Genomic DNA, 5,246 nt, shown 5'->3' with positions numbered 1-5,246 from the left:
CGCTTTGTCATTATGGGGTATTGTGTGTAGATTGATGAGGGAAAATAATAATGTAATTAATTTCAGAATAAGGCTGTAACGTAACACAATGTGGATAAATTGAAGGGGTCTGAATACTTTCGAATGCACTGTATAGCCTAACATTTACACACTATTTCCCTTCCAAATCATACAAATACCACATATATGTCTATCATCATACAGCTAATGGCATTAGCTAGCCCTATAATTCAAAGAGAAAATTATTTACAATCCGACCTCAATCTGTTATGCAGCAAAACAGATGCGCAAAAATATGATTGTAAAACATTCTCTTTAGTCAGATATTTGGCTAACAGCTAGCTTGCCTAACAGCTAGCTAGCTAGCTAACATTGACAAATAAATGAGTTGACAAATAAATGAGTTAAAGTTAGCTACCTAGATCATCTCTACTATTCTATGTTAGCTAGTTACTTAACGGTTCATGGTGATCCACGCTTGCTGCTGGGACTGTCAGTGGAACTGCATTGTGCTTCAGTATAAGAAACTTGGCATACCCCATTTTTTTGTGCAGCAGATTCTCGACGCGCTCAAAATGTGCCCTGCAAGTGGCACTCTTGTGATCAACTTTGGGTACCTCCGAGACTCATGCCACGTGATTGGATTTTCAGATACAGCTTAACAGACAGAGCAATAATATAGATTTTTCAGACTTTGGTGATAGTAATGAGATCTGCTTTAGTTCAAATGTAAATTAAATTCAATATAAATGCAGTTTTCCCTGTCCATTCCCTTTAAAGCAGGGCCCAAATTCACGGCTCTGGCAGCCATCGTCAGCCTCTAGTATCTTGTCTTAGTGGCAGTGTGTTTGTGTGATGTAACCGGGCTCATCTAGGCAGAAGCAGTTCAGGACTAAGATTAGATTAGACGTCAGATTGTTGGTGGAATGGAAAATGAACTATTGTTAATTCATGTTGCTGTTGAATAAGTGATTGGCTGCAGAGTTAGGGGGCCTGGCTCAGAGGCACAGGGCATATGGTGTGGGGGGGCAGATGCTCCTCAGGGCCAGAGGGATCATGGGTATGGGGCTGCTGACAGAGGGTAGGATGAGAGGATGAGAGAGGTAGAGACAGCAGGGGAGAGAGAGGGGTTGAATGAGAGAGAAAGAGAGCGAAKGAGAGTTTTAGAATGAGACAGATGGAGTTAAATGCAGAGGATTTTTTATTTTTTTATTTAACCTTTATTTAACTAGGATGAGCAGAGAGAGAGAGATAAGCAGGGAACTGTTCAACCTTCCTTCCTAAAACCAGTCTCCCCAACAGAGAAGAGTTTAGCTCCAAGTCCTCCTCCTCTGAAGTGCTGGCTCACCACAGGCACTTGAGAGCAGCTCTCTCTTAAAGCCAGTCTCCGTGCAGTCCTCCTCCTCTGACATCCAACACTGGAAAAAGCTCTGCCTATCTCACATCGCAAAGAAGAAAACTTCAAAATGTGCCCTCAAATAGTTGAATCCCAAACACACACACAACCACACAGATATGAGTGAGCAAATGCATGAATCCTCACACACAAACACTTTAGAGACAGATACAGTATATCTGCAGACAGTGGACAGCACCATCTACTGGTTGTTGTGTAACCTGCAGGACTTAAGGCACAGACAAATCAAATCAAAATCAAATCTAATGTTATGTGTCACAAGCGCCGTATACAACAGGTGTAGACCCTACAGTGAAATGCTTACTTACAAGCCCTTAAACAACAATGCAGTTAAGAAAAATAAGTGTTAAAGTATTTACTAAAATAAACTGAGGTAAAAAAAAAAAAAAAAGTTTTTAATTATAAAGATGAGTAGGGCTCAGCCTTCTCCTTCTGTCCAACCTTCCTTTAATCCAATTCTATAAATGTTCCATCTTTTAATTGAACAATCCCAAAATGGTCAGCTAGGTCACCCGTGATACAAGTCAGTATTAGACATCCATCCATGTCTGAGGACGTCGAGAGATGATGTGGAAACCGGCTACTTGGGACAACAGTGAGTGCTGTTACCTTCAAATAAGTTTTGGTCTTGTGGACCGGGATGGCGGATGGGGGTAAGCATCTGCCTCTGGTGCCAAAGGTTGCATGTCAGAATCCAGAGATAGAAAGTTGTTTTGAGATTTTTGTTTTAAGCCTATCCCAAACCTTAACCCTTACCCTAACCCTTACCCTAACCATTCAGAGTTAATACCTAACTTTAACCCTTACCCTAACCATTCAGAGTTAATACCTAACTTTAACCCTTACCTAACCTTTCAAATTAATTACATACGCTAACTTAACCCTTACCCTAACCAGATATCTCAACCTTTTAATACCTAACCTTAACCAATTCAGAGTTAATACCTAACCTTACCACCGTCTAACACTAACGCATTCAGAGTTAATACCTAACCCTTAACCCTTACCCTAACACATTCAGAGTTAATACTAACCTTTAAACCCTTACCTACCCATTCAGAGTAATACCTAACCTTTAACCCTAACCGCTAACATTCACAGTTAATACCTACCTTCACACCTACTAACATTCAATAAAACTATTACCCCTTACCCTAACCATTCAGATTAAATACCTAACTTTAACCCTACCCTAACCATTCAGAGTTAATACCTAACTACCCTTACCCTAACCATTCAGAGTTAATACCTAACCTTAACCCTTACCCTACCATTCAGATTAATACTAACTTAACCCTTACCCTAACATTCAGAGTTAATACCTAACCTTCACCCTTACCCTAACCATTCAGAGTTAATACTAACTTAACCCTACCCTAACCATTCAGAGTTAATACTAACCTTAACCCTTATAACCATTCAGAGTTAAACCTAACCTTACCCTTACCCTAACCATTCAGAGTTAATCTAACCTTAACCCTTACCTAACCATTTCAGAGTTAATACCTAACCTTAACCCTTACCCTAACCATTCCAGAGTTTAATACCTAACTATACCTTACCCTAACCATTCAGAGTTAACACCTAACCTTCCCCTTACCCTAACCATTCAGAGTTAATACCTAACCTTAACCCTTACCCTACCATTGAGTTAAACCTATCCTTACACCCTTACCCTAACCATTCAGATTAATACCTAACCTTCAGATTTCAGAGATCATTACTGAACTTAACCCTAACCTAAAATACAGAGTTAATGCCTAAATCTAACTTAAAGGCTTTCATATTTGACGTTTGCGAAACATGGATTGAATGTCTAATTCTAGCGTGAGACTGTGAGCTAGTTGAAAATGGTACTAATATACGGTCGCCGGACCGCGGTAACACCATTGTTGAGTTCAATCTGAGTGTTCTACTGCAGTGATTCCCACCGGTGGTATAGGACGCGGTTCTACTGTGCAACCATCGGAAGTATCATATGGTGGGCTATTGTACTGTACCATTTTCCAGCACTTTATGTTTTTTGCCAAAGGCTTTATCCTGCTGAGGACATGGGTATTAAATCAAATATTGTGTTGCTAATCTAACTGCACATTCAACCACAGTGTGCTATCTATTGTTCAGTTTGAAAACACACAATACATCAGCTAGAAGGAATACATACAGTATATAGCCCTACATATTTGGTCCACACATTCAGGTGGGTGTTTTAGATGACATTGACTGAATGGAGTTCTACAGCATTATACTGTTAAGGGATGGAACCTTCTCTCAGCAGACTGGCATTCAAATCTCTCTCTCTGTCTTTCTCCTCTCTGTTTTCTCTCTCTCTGCTTGTCCTTCTCTCTCGCCTCGCTTCTTCTGTCTTTATCTCTCTCTCCTCTCTCTGTTGTCTTTCTCTCTCTCTCTGTCTCTCTCTCTCTCTGTCTCTCTCTCTCTCTCTTTCTCTCTCTCTCTCTTTCTTCTCTCTCTCTGTCTTTCTCTCTCTCTCTCTCTCTGTCCTTTTCTTTCTCTTCTCTCTCTCTCTCTCTCTCTCTCTGTCTTTCTCTATCAGGGCTTTATAGGCATGGGAAATATATGTTAACATTGCCAAAGGAAGTGAAGTAGATAATAAACAAAAGTGAAATAAACAAAAATGAACAGTAAACATTACACTCCCAAAAGTTCCAAAAGAATAAAGACAAGTCAAATGTCATATTATGTGCAAATAGTTAGGGTACAAAAAGGGAAATGAATAAACATAAATATAGGTTGTATTTACAATGGTGTTTGTTCTTCACTGGTTGCCCTTTTCTTGTGGCAACAGGTCACAAATCGTGCTGCTGTGATGGCACATTGTGGTATTTCACCCAGTAGATATGGGAGTTAATCAACATTTGATTTATTTTCGAATTCTTTGTGGATGTGTGTAATCTGAGGGAAATATGTGTCTCTAATATGGTCATACATTGGGCAGGAGGCTAGGAAGTGCATCTCAGTTTCTACCTCATTTTGTGGGCAGTGTGCACATAGCCTGTCTTCTCGAGAGAGCCAGGTCTGCCTTTGGCGGCCTTTCTCAATAGCAAGGCTATGCTCACTGAGTCTGTACATAGTCAAAGCTTTCCTTAAGTTTGGGGCAGTCACAGTGGTCAGGTATTCTGCCACTGTGTACTCTCTGTTTAGGGCCAAATAGCATTCTAGTTTCCTCAGTTTTTTTGTTAATTCCTTCCAATGTGTCAAGTAATTATATTTTAGCTTTCTCATGATTTGGTTGGGTCTAATTGTGTTGCTATCCTGGGGCTCTGTGGGGTCTGTTTGTTGTTGTGAACAGAGCCCCAGGACCAGCTTGCTTAGGGGATTCTTCTCCAGGTTCATCTCTCTGTAGGTGATGGCTTTGTTATGGAAGGTTTGGGAATCGCTTCCTTTTAGGTGGTTGTAGAATTTAACAGCTCTTTTCTGGATTTTAATCATTAGCAGGTATCGGCCTAATTCGGCTCTGCATGCATTATTTGGGGTTTTACGTTGTACACAGAGGATATTTTGCAGAATTTTGCATGCAGAGTCTCAATTTGGTGTTTGGCCCATTTTGTGAATTCTTGGTTGGTGAGCGGACCCCAGACCTCACAACCATAAAGGGCAATGGGTTCTATAACTGATTCAAGTATTTTTTGCCATTTGGTATGTCAAATTTTATGTTCCTTTTGATGGCATATCAAATCAAATCATCAAGTTTATTTTATATAGCCCTTCGTACATCAGCTAATATCTCGAAGTGCTGTACAGAAACCCAGCCTAAAACCACAAACAGCAAGCAATGCAGGTGTAGAAGCACGGCGGCTAGGAAAAACTC

The 5,246-nt window shown here is 40.3% G+C and overlaps 1 long non-coding RNA gene across 2 annotated transcripts; it reads right to left on the bottom strand.

Annotated features, from left to right (window-relative positions):
* Window positions 1–1,224: 1,224 nt before the first annotated feature.
* Window positions 1,225–2,778, bottom strand: LOC139028661 (uncharacterized). Of its 2 annotated transcripts, none has more exons than XR_011480872.1 (3): window positions 2,719–2,778; window positions 2,571–2,684; window positions 1,225–2,263 (listed from the first exon to the last, which is right to left on the bottom strand). It is a non-coding gene; the product is annotated as an uncharacterized lncRNA (long non-coding RNA). The 2 variants fall into 2 exon arrangements; XR_011480871.1 differs by having other exon boundaries at window positions 2,645–2,684.
* Window positions 2,779–5,246: the final 2,468 nt, after the last annotated feature.

This window comes from Salvelinus sp. IW2-2015, linkage group LG2 (genome assembly GCF_002910315.2).
Source record: "Salvelinus sp. IW2-2015 linkage group LG2, ASM291031v2, whole genome shotgun sequence".
NCBI lineage: Eukaryota > Metazoa > Chordata > Actinopteri > Salmoniformes > Salmonidae > Salvelinus > Salvelinus sp. IW2-2015.
This window is presented reverse-complemented; position numbering and strand designations above follow the sequence as displayed.